This window comes from Pongo abelii, chromosome 18 (assembly GCF_028885655.2).
Source record: "Pongo abelii isolate AG06213 chromosome 18, NHGRI_mPonAbe1-v2.0_pri, whole genome shotgun sequence".
Classification (NCBI taxonomy): domain Eukaryota; kingdom Metazoa; phylum Chordata; class Mammalia; order Primates; family Hominidae; genus Pongo; species Pongo abelii.
The window spans coordinates 80124760-80141095 of NC_072003.2; the positions used below are offsets into that span (position 1 = coordinate 80124760).

The window sequence follows — 16336 nt, forward strand, 5'->3', positions numbered from 1 at the left end:
TAATCTTGCATAGACTCCTGTGACCACAAACCTTAGTGGTGTCTAAAGACAGAATGTTCCTCCACCTTTCAGAATATGACCCCTTAAAACAGTCAACTCCTCCCTGGGAAGAAGAGAGAGTAGACCTACTTAGATAAGTGCTTCCATGTACGGAAGGTGGCTATGCATAGTTGGGCTGCATGAAAAGCTGAGGGTTAGCAAGGGTGCAGGGTCTAGATGGCTACTTGGGGCCAGATTGGTGGTGGAGCTTAGTTTTGTTCCCTCCAAATTACTGAAGGTTTCAATCACAGAGCCATAGGTAGCTTTATGGGGGACATCAAGGCTAGTTTTTCTACCTCTGGTCCCATTCACAAAGCTACTGGGTGGCTTGTCAACAATTTCTACTTAACCCAATACCAATGATAAGCAGTATTAACAGGACCATCTCTAATAGCCTGGTACGTGGAGGAAGACATTTGGCTCTGTCACTTTCTATCTGTATGACCTTGGGCAAGTCACCCCACCTCTCTGGCCTTGGTGTCCCCATCTGTAAAACATATAATAATAAAGAAAAACTGAAAGAATTAAGATACAGGAAAAGTATCACTACAAGATGAATGGATGACTCTGATACATATGAACTTCAGTTGACAAAACTGCTTTTATATACGTTGTTTCACCCCCAATTTAAAAAAAGCAAAGAAACACGAGGTTTTTGCAGGTTCAGAAAACACTGCTTTTCCTGAAACACTGGAATAACCACAAAAAACTCAGGGGAAAGCTGGCTCCCAAATACCCCAGCATACTTTGATCTCCGGCAACTCTCAGAACCTAATCTTCTATACATCTCTGTGTAGATTTCTGACTCTCTTTTCCTCTTCTCAGGAGCATCTCAAACAGAACCTGAATTCTAATTTGTTTTGTTAATAAAAAAAAAAAAAAGCCCAAGTCGTTTAGGACTTGACCTTGCATACGATTGCAACATTCTCTCTCTGGGAAATCCTTTCTAAGCTTCCCCAAACCTCCTGCACTGTCTCATAACTCCTCACACCCAAAACAAACAAACAAACAAAACAGAGAGCTGGTACCCCTGGTCCTGGCAGCTCTGTCTCTTGATGCTCTGCCCCCACTCTACCTGGGCAGGCCACTTGCTTTACCTGAAGCTCAGTCCTTCCAAATGGAAAGAATAATTAATTCTCTTCCCTTTATTTGCACATATGAATGAATGAATGAATGATACTAGAAAATCCTGTGTACACACCCCTACCAGCTTCTTTTCTCAAAAATAAGCAATCTGAGATGCTGAACTATTCCTCAGAGTTCAATCAAATCATTCATTAACATTTACTCTCCATGATCGCAGCTAATGTGAGACTCTGCTCTATTGCAGGTGGCAGGCAGGGAAATGCTGATGCAATTATTACCGGTGCCAGGGTGCCACCTGGATGGCTGTCTCAGTAGGATTAATACTGATGACAATCATCTTGACTGGTACATGCATAGTTCCAGGAACTGTGTAAATCACTTTCAGGTGTTAGATTTCATCTTATGCCCAGCCTTCCAGCTGGACATCATTCTCATTTGACAGGGGAGGACACCGAGGCTCAGAGAAGGTAGGTAACTTTCCCTTGATCACACAGTCAGTAGCTGGTTAACCAAGATTTGAACCCAAGTTCATCTGACTCCAACAGCCTGAGTTCCTAGCCACATCTTGCCAGTGAGAAGCTATTAGAACAGGGCAGGGCCAAGCAAAGCATGAACCATTGAAACAGCAACAAGAGGAACAGATACTGAGGAAGGAAACGGCTTCACGGAAGTGACGCATGCAATAACTCTTCAAGGATCACTGATACGCAAGGCACCAGTGTGCAACAAGAAACCTCGGAGACCGACATCATGGCTCACAGGCTAGTGGGAAACACAGTCCTTAAAAGAAAGAGCACAACATAATACGGAGTAACAAATTACAAAAAGCACTCTGGGCTGGGCACGGTGACTCACGCCTGTAATCCCAGCACTTTGGGAGGCTGAGGTGGGTAGATCACCTGGGGTCGGGAGTTCGAAACCAGCCTGGCCAACATGGTGAAACCCCATCTCTACTAATAATACAAAAATTAGCCGGGCGTGGTGGCATATGCCTGTAATCCCAGCTACTCCGGAGGCTGAGACAGGAGAATCACTTGAACCCAGGAGGCGGAGGTTACAGTGAGCCGAGATTGCACCACTGCACTCTAGCCTAGAAGACAGAGCGAGACTCTGTCTCAAAAATAAAAAAAAAATAAAAATAAAAATAAAAATAAAAAAGGACTCGTACTCTGATGGCAAAGACGAAGGTGCTGTGAGAAACAACGGCAGCGGGAATGGAGTTATTTCAAACAGAACAGTCCCGAAGGCTCCTCCAAGAAAGGACAATTTAAACTGACAGCAAACTCAGCTTGTAGAGATAAGAAGGACTGGAGCAGTGAGGGGCCTTCCAAGCAAGGGAGACCAACCCCTCCTCCTCAGCCTTTCCACTAGCAGGCTGATCACATACCACCATCACCACCTAACATTGATTCCGCATGACTAAGGGCCATCCACTGCTGTACTTGATCCCTATACATTAACTCTCCAAAATAACCCAGCAAGGTAAGTAATTTTATTTTCTTATTTTTTATATAGAGGATAAAACTGAGGCACCCAGAAGTTATGGACTTTGGTAAGCACAGGAGAGCTAAGACTTGGTCTAATGCATCTTGGCTCCAAATCTCATGCTCTTGGCGATCACATTACACACACCTCTCATCGTGCAGTGGGCCCAACCTGATCAAGGCTGGCAGCATATCTGCAGCTTCAGGCTCTTCCCCTCAACTCCTGCCAATCTCCTTGAAGTCCTGAAGCATCTTTCCATCACTTCGGATTAGCCTCTTGTGCTGGCCTCTCCTAGAGCCCCCACCATGCCAGCCATGGGGCCTCCTCTCCCTCTGCTTCAATTCTCCATTGGTCCAAACGGAAACAGACTCATCACCAGTCATATTCGCCACCCAAGATTCCCACCAAACCAGCACAATGTATAAAATTACAATCGCTCTGGAACCCAGGATTACAATCAAATATTTTACAGACTGCTGAAGGGATATCTTCCCAACAGATGGCACTGGATTGAGAAATTTTGGGTTTACTAGTACATGTCTCGGTCTCTGGAAGCAAAAAGCAAGGCCAAAAAAAAGAACAGAGAAAGAAGACATCCATGCCTACAGCCTCTGCCCATCCATACACCAGAGCAGCCACCCCTCGCCAGAAACAGCTCATTCCCTAACTCTGTACCTCAAACCCCACATCCCTGAGGACCTTTCTTTCTGCATCCTTTCAACATCCTGAGACAACTCCCTTGGGGGCGGAAGGGCGAAGGCACCCCATGGTTACAACTTGGGGTATGAAGTCCTCGGGAAGGATAAAGAGGGCAAGTTCTGGGAACAACTTGGCATGGGCTATTTAAAGTCCAGAAGACTTAGATTGCTTCAGATAATCTAGCCAGAGAAGAAGGCAGTAAAAACAGGAGGTTTTTCCCCTCCAGTGCAGCAAAACTACACAAGGAAAATGGCTGTCAGACCAAGAAGTTTGGCTCAGAGCCATGTAAACCAAGCTAGATTCTGGGCAAGGGTCTGACTGGGGGACTCTGTGGCATCCATGTGGTGAGAGAGACAAACAGGAATTTCCACATCCATTCTGCTGGAAAACACTACGCCTAGAGAGACCTCACACAAAATTAGTAATAGCAGCATCACCACACAACATGGTCATAAAAAATTTTAAAACATAAGAACATGATCATAACTAAAACGTTCTCAGTACAATCACACCAGTGAAGAGTACTACTGTATATTCTTGAATAATATTTGTGGTGTATCTTCCAATACTACAGAAAATATGACCTATGTTTCTAAAAGAGAGAGAAGAAGAGATACATGATGAAATGAAACCAACAGGTTGAGAAGGAAGCTGAAATGAAAAAACGATTCATTTACATAAGAAAAGATGTAAAGGAATCAAAGAGAAAATGCAAGCAAGGGAATAAAATTCCCGCTGGAACCAGGAAAGGACAGAACCAACATGCGGGAAATCACACCAGCAACATAGACAAGATACTCGAAAAACTGTCCAAGAGAGCAGGAGAAAAGGACACAGAAATTTTAAAGAAAGCACTAAGGAAAATGAGAATAGATGCCTAGAAGAGTTAATAGAGATCCACCCAATCTAAGTCCAACAAAGAGAAAAAATTCAAAACAGGACAGAAACGCTAATCAAGTCATAATAGAAGAAATCTATGTCCTAAGTCTGCAGGTCAAAAGAAGATTTCAGTGACGGGGGAAGGAGAGTTTGAGAACAGATCAACTTTATTTCTACCCACGCAAAGCTTCTTCATTTCAAAAAATTGAATTATCTGCCTCATGCCCCAGCCCTCCCCCATCCAAAAATCAGGCCAACTTCGGAACATTAAGTTCCAGAACACCTGTTGAAGCAATAAATATTCTGAACTCAAGAATTCTATAGCCCAAGTGGTCCTTCAGATGAGAAGGGGGGAGGAAGATATCTCATGTCTTAGGGGACAAAGTATGAATTGCCCATTTAAAAACATGACTCAAACAGGTACTTCAGAGAACAATTTTAAACCTAAATTTTTAACGTAAAACTGGAGAAGGTGTAGTAAGAATACATATTAGGATTAATGCTATACAATGATACCAAATAAATATCTGGAGTTGAGGCTTAAGTAATCATTGTAATTATGACAAATTGAAAGCAAATATTAAATGATTTTCAAAGGATTACTTGCACATATAATATGAAAATAGAAAGCAAAACTATGATAATGTGATTTTTAAATGCCAAGTTAAGATAATGAGTATAGGAAATGTTCAAACATGAAGAAGAGTGAAAACTTACCTGAATGATGTCTGCCTTTATCACTAGAGTAACATGTTTGTGTATATTGACAAAACAATTACTTTCAAGAAAGAACACACGCCCATAAAATGACACGATCAATGATCAGAGCACTTTTACTCATAATAGACAAAACCTGGAGAAATGTAAGTATTTTAACAGAATAAATAGACCATAGCATATCTGTGCAGAGAAGTACTACTCAATAATAAAAAGGAATGATACACATAACAATTCGGAAGAAACTCACAGGCATTATGCTGAATGAAGGGGCCAGACTCAGAAGACTACATACCAGGCAAACTCATCTATAGTGACTGAAGCCAGATCAGTGGCTGCTGGGTGTGGGGGTGGATGGTGGGATGGGGGTGACAGTGACTGCAAAGGCCATAAGGAAACTTTCTGGGGAAATGGAAATGTTCTATAATTGGATTTGCATGGTGAGGTATACATCTGTCAAAAGTCACTTTTACACTGAAAACATGTGTTATCATATATAAGTTACACCTCAATAAAGTTGTTTGGAAGACACACACAAAACACATAGAAATAAAAAGAGGAAATATGCATTTCAAATCAGATGAGAAGATGGAAATAAGGTCTATAGTGCAAAAGAAATTGTATTAAAGCATAAAAGACAAAAAGCATTAAATAAGACAGCAGAAATGACGCCAAAGATATTATTTACAAAAAAAAGTCCTGTATGTGAATACTAACAGCGGCTTAATTTGTCATTTCCAAAAACTAGAAACAACTATATTCTTCAACAAGAAAACAGATAAACTGAAGTTCATCTGTATAACAGAATACCACTCAGAAATTAAAAGGAACAAACTATTACTTGGTACAGCAACATAAATGAATCTTACATTCAGGTGCCAAGGACCAGAAGAAGAGGGGATGATTACAAATCGGCTACACAAGGTAATCTTTAGGTGATTAAACTGTTCTGCGTGGTGCTGTGGGGGTGGATTCATGACTGGACATTTGTCAAAAACCACAGAGCCGCAGACCACAAAAAAAGAGTGACCTTTTCTGTACGCACTTTTTTTAAAAAAATCAACCAAGGTGTCAGGGGCTCCCAGGATGGAATGCATCCAGTGACAAATGAATCTCACTGTATTACAGACGTATGATACAACCTAAATACAAGAGACAGGGAAAAGGAGCTGACCCAAGTAACTTTAGAAAACTGTGTTTTAATTGGACAAAATAAAGACAAAGTATACAAATACTGTACTCTAGTTCAGCAGTCCCCAACCTTTTTGGCACCAAGGACCAGTCTCATGGAAGACAATTTTTCCACGATGGGCGGAATGGTTTTAGGATGAAACTGTTCCACCTCAGATCATCAGGCATTAGTTAGATTCTCATAAGAAACATGCAACCTAGATGCCTCGCATGTGCAGTTCACAAGAGGGTTCGTACTCCTATGAGAATCTAATGCCCCTGCTGATCTGACAGGAGGCGGAGCTCAGGTGGTAATGCTCCCTTACCTACCACTGACTTCCTGCTGTGTGGCCCGGTTCCTAACAGGCCACGGTCTCGTATCAGTCCATAACCAGGGGGTTAGGAACCCCTGCTCTAGTTGGTAAAATTGTTTTTCACGGAGGTACAAAGAATTAAAAAATGACCTTATGCATACACTAGGTTTGAGCAAATATGTAAATAATTGATAGGAAATGAAAGCCAGGTTTCTCACTGGCTGAAAAAAAAGCTATAAATAAGCTAAAGGAGAAGATTAGAATAAACCCAGAATACTGAACTGGAGTAAGAGATATCAGTATAAACTCATGTTTACTTTAATACATTTACACATATCAACATGAAAATATAAATATATGTATACATGAGTTAGAGCACACACATATTTCCTACATCTTTCCTCTGAGAAGACCAAGAAGCAGTCACACCCTAGTATCAGTGAGCACATCCGGCAACACAGATCATGGTTTCTTAATATCACTCTCCAGTGAAAAAAACTAGGGCTCCCTAGGAAAATGCCTAACTCTAGGGCTGGGACAGAAAACATACAAGATGACCCTAGAAGATCTGAGAGTGCTAAAAGGTATGAAAGTGCTCCAAATAAATAAATAAACCCACAATGATGGGGATATATCAAAAGAGCCAAATGAAAGAGCTCCCGATGGCCAAAACTGGAACAATCTGAGTAACAGAACAAAATTAAGCAACATGCTCCTGATAATAAGAGTAACCCAAAGAATATATATCCCAAAGAATTATAACCCGAAGAATAAATATTCAAGAGTCCATCTGATATAAACAGGTGAATTAATCAGCAGTTAGCCAATTATGGCCTGTGGGCCAAATCTGGCCAGATGTTTGTTTTTGGAAGTAAAGTTTTATTGGGACACACTCATGTCCATGCACCTATGTAATACCTGTGGCTGCTTTCACAATACAACAGTAGAAGTTAGTTGTTGTCACACAGAGTGTTCAGCTCACAAATATTTACTCTGGCCCAAGAAAAAGTTTGCCAACACTTATCACTATAGAAAACCACAAAACCAAAGATAAATAATAAAAGAGGAAGAAAGAAACAAAGGCTATACAAAACAACCACAAAGCAAATGACAGGAGTAAGTCCTCACCTATCAATAATAACACTGAATGTAAATGGATTAAATACCCCAGTTAAAAGATATAGAATGACTGAATGAACTAAAAAAGCAATACCCAACTACATCCTGCCTATAAGAAATTCACTTCACCTGTAAATACACACACAGATTGAAAGTGAAGGGATGGAAAAAGATATACTACACAAACAGAAATCAAAAATGAGCAGAAATGGTTATATTTATAGCAGATAAAATAGACCTTAAGTTTAAAAACTGTAAAAAGCAATAAAGAAGGTCATTATGTAATGATAAAGGGATCAATTCAGCAAAAGCAAATTACAATTGTAAATATGTATGTACCCAACACAGGAGCACCCAGATACATAAAGCAAATATTATTAGATCTAAAAGGAGGGACAGACCCCAATACAATAATAGCTGAGACCTTCAACACACCACTCTCAGCACTAGACAGATCATGCAGGCAGAAAATCAACAAACATCAGCTTTAACTTCCACTACAGACCAAATGAACCTACCAGACATTTATAGAACGTTTCAATCAACTGCTGCAGAACGCATATTCTTCTCATTAGCACATGAAGCATTCTCCAGGATAGACCATACATTATGCCACAAAAGAAGTCTCTACAAATATTTTAAAAATTGAAATCATATCAATTATCTTTTCTGACCATAATGAAATAAAACTAGAAATCAATAACAAGAAAAACCTTGAAACCGTACAAATAATCGAAATTAAGCACTGCATTCCTTAACAACCAATGAGTCAATGAAGAAATTAAGAAGGGAATTTAAAAATTTCTTGAAACAAATGAAAACAGAAACACAACATACAAAAACCTATGGGATATAGAAAAACAGTACTAAGAGAGAACGTAATAGCAATAAACATCTACATCAAAAAAGTAGAAAGATTTCAAATGACCTAATGATACATCTCAAGGAACTAGAAAAGCAAGAAAAAACCAAACTCAAAATTAATAGACAAAAAGAAATAATAAAGATGAGGGCAGAAATAGGGACTAAAAAATACAAAAGGTCAATAATACAGTTTTTTTTAAATATAAAATCAACAAACCATTAGCTAGACTAAGTAAAAAATAGAGAAAACACAAATAAAATCAGAAACAAAAAAGAAGACATTACAACTGATATTATCGAAATACAAAAAATTCTTAGAGACTATTACAAACAACTATATGCCAACAAATTGGAAAGCCTAGACAAAATGAATACATTCCTGGACACATACAACCTACCAAGATTAAACAGGAAATACAAAATGGAAATAGGAAACCTGAATAGACCAATTAACAAGTAACAAGATGGAAGAGTAATAAAAAAAAGCCTCCCAACAAAGAAAAGCCCAGAACAGGATGGCTTTACTGATGAATTCTACCAAACTTTTAAAGAAGGACTCTAAAACTAATTCTTCTCCAAGTCTTCCAAAAATCTGAAGAGGAGGGCCCAGGCAGGGTGGCATGCACTTAGAGACCCAGCTCCTCTGGAGGTGGAAGTGAGAGAATCACTTGAGGTCAGGAGTTCAAGGCTACAGTGCCCTGTGATTGCATCTGTGAATAGCCACTACACTCTGGCCTGAACAACATAGTGATATTTTGTTTCTAAAAAAATTAATAAGTAAAATAAAATGATAAACTGAAGGGGAGGGAATTATTCCAAACTCATTCTATGAGACCAGTGTCATCTTGACACCAAAAGCAAACAAGGACACAACAAGAAAAACAAAACTACCGGCCAATATCCCTGATGAACATAGATGCAAAAATCCTCAACAAAGAATACAAGCAAACTAATTCAAAAACACATCAAAAAGATAGCACACCATAATCAAGTGGGATTTATCCCAGTGATTCACATACGGCTCAACATACATTAGAAAACAAATGTAATACATCACATTAAGAATGAAAGACAAATACCATAAAATCATCCCAACGGATACAGAGAAAGCATTTAATAAAATTCAACATCTCGTCATGATAAAAACTCTCAACAAATCAGGTATACAAGGAACGTTCCTCAACATTATAAAGGCCATATCTGACAAACCCGCAGGCAACATCACACTGAATCAGGAAAAGTTGGAAGCTTTTCCTCTAAGAACTGGAACACGACAAGGAGGCACACTTTCACCACTCTTACTCAACATAGTATTGGAAGTCCTAGCCAGGGAAATTTCACAAGATAAAGAAATAAGGGGCATCCAAACTGGAAACAAGGAAGTCAAATTATCCTTGTTTGCACACAACATGATCTTATATATATATAAATCTAAAGACTCCACCAAAAACCTCTTAGAACTGATGATTCAGTAAAGCTGCAGGCTACAAAATCAACAAAAAAGTCACATTTCTATACAATCATAACAAACTAGCTGAAAAAGAAATCCCATTTACAGTAGCTACAAAAAAATAAAATACCTAGGAATAAATTTAACCAAGGAGATGAAAGATCTCTACAATGAAAACAATAAAACATTGGTGGAAAAAATTACAGATGAGATTAAAAAAATGGAAATACATCCCACATTCATGGATTGGAAGAATATTGTTAAAATGGCCATACTAGCCAAAATGATCTACAAAGTCAATGCAATCCCTATCAAAATACCAATGACATTCTGCATAGAAATAAAAAAAAAATCCTAAAATTCATATGGAAACACAAAAGATCCCAAATAGTCAAAGTTATCCTGAGCAAAAGAAACAAAGCTGGAGGCATCACACTACCTGACTTCAAAGTATACTAAAAATCTATAGTAACCAAAACAGTATAGTACTGGCATAAAAAATGACACAAGATTTCATGGCTAAGACCTCGAAAGCACAGGCAACAAAAGCAAAAATAGACAGGATTATGTCAAACTAAAAAGCTTCTGTACATACTGCAAAGGAAACAATCAACAGAATGAACAAATAACCTGAAGAATAGGACAAAATATTTGCAAATTATGCATTTGACAAGCGATTAATATCCAGAATATACAAGGAACTCAACACAAGAGCAAAAAACCAAATAGCTGAATTAAAAAATGGGCCAATGACCTGAAAAGACATTTCTCAAAAGACAATATACAAATGGCCAATAAGCATATGTGATACGGTTTGGATCGGTGTCCCTGCCCAAATCTCATGTTGAATTATAATCCCCAGTGTTAGAGGTGGGGCCTGGTGGGACGTGATTGGATCATGGGGGCACAGTTCTCATGAATAAACTGCCATCCTCCCTTGGTACTGTATAGTAAGTTCTCACAAGATCTGGTTGTTTCAAAGTGTGTAGCATCTCTCCTCCTCTCTCTTACTTCTGCTCCTGCCATATAAGATGTGTCTTCTTCCCCTTCACCTTCTGCCATGATTGTAAGTTTCCTGAGGCCTCCTTCCAAGCAGAAGCCACTTTGCTTCCTGTAGAGCCTGCAGAACCATCAACCAATTAAAACTCTTTTCAAGTTATGCAGTCTCAGGTACTTCTTTATAGCAGTGTGAGAATGAACTAATACAACATGAAAAAATGCTCAGCATCACTAATCATCAGGAAAATGCAAATCAAAACCACAATGAGATAACATCTCACCCCAGGGAGAATGGCCATTATCAAAAAAACAAAAACTAACAAATGCTGGCAAGGATGTGGAGAAAAGAGAACTTTATAAACTGTTGGTGGGAATGTAAATTAGTAAAGACATGGAAAATAGTAAGGAGGTTCCTCAAATAAACTAAAAATTTAATATCATATGATTCAATAACCCACTACTGGGTATATATCCAAAGGAAGGAAAATCGGTATGTCTAAGATACACCTGTACTCTCATGTTTACTGCAGCACTATTCATAATAGTCAAGATATGGAACCAACCTAAGTGTCCATCAACAGATGAATGGATAAAGAAAATATGATATACATATTTATATACAATGCAATACTATTTAGCCATAAAAAAGTATGAGATTCTATAATTTGTGGCAACATGCACGAGCCTGCTGGACATTGTGTTAAGTGAAATAAGGCAAGCACAGAAATACAAATATCACTGGTACTCACTCATATGTGGAAACTAAAAAAGTTGATCTCATAGAGGTAGAGAGTAGAATAGTAGTTACTAGAGGCTGTGAAGAATAGCACGAACAGAGGATAGGGAGAGGTTAGTTAACAAATACAAAATCACAGCTAAACAGAAGGATTAAGTTCTAATGTTCTACAGCACTGTAAGGTGAATATAGTTAACAAAATTTTATTGTGTATTTTCAAATAACTGGAAAAGAGGATTTTTACTATTCTCAACACAAAGAAATGACAAATGTTTGAAGGGATGGATATGCTAATTACCCTGATTTGATCATTACACATTATCTATATGTATTGAAATATACTATACCCCATAAATATGTATAATTATTATGTGTCAAAAACTTTTCTTAAAAGGTTGAAAGGTATGTGGAAAAGCAAAAGAACTAGAATAACCAAAACAATTTTTTTTTTTTTTTGATACGGAGTCTCGCTCTGTTGCCCAGGCTGGAGTGCAGTGGTGCGATCTCCGCTCACTGCAAGCTCCACCTCCTGGGTTCACACCATTCCTGCCTCAACCTCCCGAGTAACTGGGACTACAGGCGCCTGCAACCACGCCTGGCTAATTTTTTTGTATTTTTAGTAGAGACGGGGTTTCACCATGTTAGCCAGGATGGTCTTGATCTCCTGACCTCGTGATCCGCCCGCCTCGGCCTCCCAAAGTGCTGGGATTACAGGCGTGAGCCACCGCGCCCAGCCAAAACAATTTTTTAAAAGAGCAAAGTTGGAGAAGTTACAGTGCCTCTGCAAAATTCCAGATAAATTAGAAAGTTAAACAAAAATCTAAGAACATATCAAATACAAAAAATGCGTTTTAAGACTTACAGTGAAGAAGGTCACTGAAACAAAAATCTAATGGCCATGAAGAGTGCTAAATTTCACTAAATTAAAATTAAAATTTTTCATTTCATAAGACATCAAAAATAAAATTAAATGACAATGGACTGAGAAAATATTCACATTTGCAACAAAAGAGTAACATCCAGAATATGTAAGGAACTTCAAAGTCGATTAAGAAAAAGAAGTAAAAATGGGCAAAGAAGCAGAATAAGAAATACAAATTCAAATAAATAAAAATGGCTATCAACATATTAGAAAGAGGGTCAAGCTCATCACTAATCAGGGAAATGAAAATTAAAACAGTGAGAAAGATCAGCAAAATTTTAAAAGGTTGCTAATATCCTATGTTGGCAAGGATGTGGGCATACGAATAGCTACATATGTTCTTAGCATATGTAAATGGATATACCCTTTAGGGAAGGTAATTTAACAGATATCTATGCAAATTAAAATGTACAACCTTCTCTCCTCCTCCTCCCACACATAGTACATAGGGTCACATCATGCTAGCTTTCTCTCGCCAGTAGGCAGGAAACAGAAGAAATGTATCACCTCTGAACAGAAAGGTTTAATTTCCTATTTGTTCTCTTCCCTTCCACAGCAACAGAGCAGGCCATGAGTTGCAACGCGGTGCAGCTAAGAAACAGTTAAGCCTTCAGCAGCAGCCTGGGTCTCTGAGGGACTAGGTGGGCAGAACATCCCACCAAACACTGTTGGACAGGTAGCATGAGTGAGAAATAAACCCCTGCAGTCTTAAGCCACTGGGAAAAAATCTGCACAAACCCTTGAACCAGCCATTTGACTTTTGAGTACCCATCCGCATATAACCAGTTCTAAAGGGAAAAAAGCAATAAACAGGGACTCTATCAAAGTAGAACAGTTACATAGACCAAGACAGAGCTATATGTCTTAATGTACATATGATCCCATTTATGTCAAAATATGCATATGCAAATATATAAAGGTCTGGAATAATTCACTGTTAGTCTTCTATGGCTATTGCCTAATTATTAACAATGGTTTTCTCTAAGGCAGGGAGTGGATGCAGGGGAAGAGGCCACAAAGAAGGTCTTTCATTTCTATCCAAATTCTTCTGTAAAGCTTTTTTTCAATGAACATTATTTACATAGTATCTATACCATTTTTAAATCAATAAAAATATTTTTTAAATTAATTCAATTTCTATATTTAAAAATGACCAACCGGAACATATCATGGGGAAAAATGAGCACATTCCAAAAAACCAAAAAAACACTGAATCGCAAATGTTAACTTTCACGAGAAATACTGGAAAACTACAAGAAGATAAACAACAAAATTCTACTGAGATGTTTTAAAGCGCTGAAATAAATGGAGCTGTATGCACCATGTTTCTGGATGCAAAGTCTTCATATATCAAAAGTTGGTTTGCAACAAACTGATCGATAAATGTAATGCAGTTTACAATCAAAGTCCCAATGAGTTCATTTTCAGAACTTTACAAAATGGTTCTCAAGTACCTCTGGGAGAATTAAACAAAAATAGCCAAGAGATTTTTGAAAAAGAAGAATAATGAGAAGGCACTTCCACAATAACATACTAAAATAGAATATAAAGCCACTATCCTTGTGAGTGTAGCATTAGGACAGGAAAAATAAATCAACTGAGCAAGAAAGCAAGCCTGAAAACATCCCTTCGTGTATTAGGAGATAAAATCAGAAACAAAGTAGCATCAAATATCAGTGCCAAATAGCAGAATTATTGCATAAGTGGGATTGGGGCAATTATACAGGAATGTGGAGTGAGAAACAAACCCCCACTTCACAGTAGAGGAATCAGAGTTTGGGGGTTTTCTGAAAATTAATTCCAAGAGGTTCCAAGAGTCAGAAGGCCTAAAACGCGCACGCGCGCACAAACACACACACACACACACACACAACTATAAAAACTTAGAAGAAAACAAGACAGAGGTAGACAGCCATCTCATTTTTCATTGAAAGACATCCCATGTTCAAAATAATATTTTGCTCAGAAAAGCACGTTCTGCACATGTATCCCATTTTTTAGAAGAAATAAAGAAAAAAGTGTATAAAATAGAAAAAAATTAAGTGGCATGAAGTAAAATAGTAAAAATAATCAAGAAATACATAAAGATCTCAGGAATAGCATTAGGAAAAGCAGATAGGTCTGGACACGGGGGCTCACGTCTATAATTCAGCACTCTGGGAGACCAAAGCAGGAGGACTGTTTGAGGCCAGGAGTTTCAGACCATCCTGGGCAACATAGTGACACCCCATCTCTACAAAAAATTTAAAAATTAGCTGGGTGTGGTGGCTCATGCCTGTATTCCCAGCTACTCAGGAGGCTGAGGCTGGAAGATCGCTTGAGCCCAGGAAGGCAAGGCTGCAGTGGGCTATGATCGCACCACTGCATTCCAGCCTGGGTGACAGAGTAAGACCCTGTGGACAGGTAAGGCCACAATATTAGGAAGCTAGCCTGGCCTGCCAGAGGATGAGTAGACACAAAATGCCGCAGCCAACAGCCAGCACTGCACGCCAGAAATGTGGGTGAGGCCATCTTGGACTTTCCATCCCAGCTGCATGAGTGAGCCCAGATGAAATCAACAGAGCTCACCCACAGAAGCCTAAGAAATAATCAGTTGTTATTGCTTTAAGCCACTAAGTCCATAACTGATATACCTTGACATAAAAGTTTATTAGAGTATTAGCTCAATCATGTGGAATATATATACACACACGAACCTAGGAAAAAAGATAAGAAGGAAATGTTAACAAAAATAGGAAACCCCATTAACAGAATTATCTCAACCATGTAGAATATGCATATACACACACACCTGGGCAAAAAGAGAGGTGGCGATGTTAACAAGAATGTTATCTCCAGGGAGCAGGATTGGTGTTCATTATCTTCTTTATACTCTTTTGTATTTACAAAGTTTCCTTTTATGAACAGATAAATATATGTGAATAGCATTATATTTTAAAGGCTGATTTACCTCCCCAACTAGAATGTGGCCTCCTTGATTGTAGAGGCTCTTTTTTTCGACTGTGAACCCCACGGCTTGTCACATGGTAGAGGTACAGTCAATGCTGGATGAATGAATGAACACGGAAAGCCTCAGGCTTATCCCCAGATTCAGGATTGGACTAGAGCTACCAACCTCGTCATTGCTCCCTGGACTTTCTCTAATGTGCACTAGACCAAACCTGGTGCCCATGAGTCAATGACCACCCAGCCACTCTGCCCTTACAGCAGGTATCCCCATCACCCTGTGCTGGCTCAGGCCACAGGGCCTCCCTGTGGGGTGCTCTAGCAACCAATCTGGTTACCATGCATCATACTCTGGCTCAAGGAGAGGGACAAGTGACCCAGCCCCTCCCAGAACCGCACCTGGTGATCAGGGTCTTCTCCACGGCTATTCCTGGGTACAGGCTCCCCTGAGTCCCGCCAGTTACCAGGACCCCTACTGCAGGGTCCTGCCCTCTTGACCTCTGATTCCAGATCGCACCTGGCCTTGCTTTCTCTTGGATGACAAGCCTCACCTGCGGAGCCATGTTAGCATCAAACTTTGCACCCAGGTAAGCAGAGCAGCCCCCTCCCTTCTCTTGCCCAGCTGCGCAGGGTGGGTACGCCCATCACCACACTGCATACTGAATTCCAAAGTACACACAGGGCAACAATTGAGTTACAGGATAGCGGAAGTGTGCGTGTTGCTGGAAGATTGGGAGGTGAAGGTGACCCGTAAAAACTCCAGTACCTGAGTAGAGCAAAATGTCTGTCTGTCCTAGGAGGTCAGTGAGGTACATTAGATGGTGCTTTCTGAAACCTCATTAACCAACTCCCTTCTTTCCTTTCTCACCCTCATCCAAGCCAGACACTGCTAATCAACCACAGCACCCACT

General features: G+C 39.4%; 1 protein-coding gene and 1 long non-coding RNA gene across 4 annotated transcripts in view; one reads left to right on the forward strand and one right to left on the reverse strand.

Moving 5' to 3' along the window:
• CDYL2 (chromodomain Y like 2) overlaps positions 1–16336 on the reverse strand; it is a 211732-nt gene that overhangs the window by 88601 nt on the left and 106795 nt on the right. The window lies entirely within an intron of this gene.
• LOC129050848 (uncharacterized) overlaps positions 1–16336 on the forward strand; it is a 28711-nt gene that overhangs the window by 2572 nt on the left and 9803 nt on the right. For both annotated transcript variants that reach the window (XR_010137797.1, XR_008514704.1), the window contains exons 3-4: positions 5654–5829; positions 15936–16012. This is a non-coding gene — a long non-coding RNA (uncharacterized LOC129050848). The remainder of the gene's footprint in view (positions 1–5653; positions 5830–15935; positions 16013–16336) is intronic.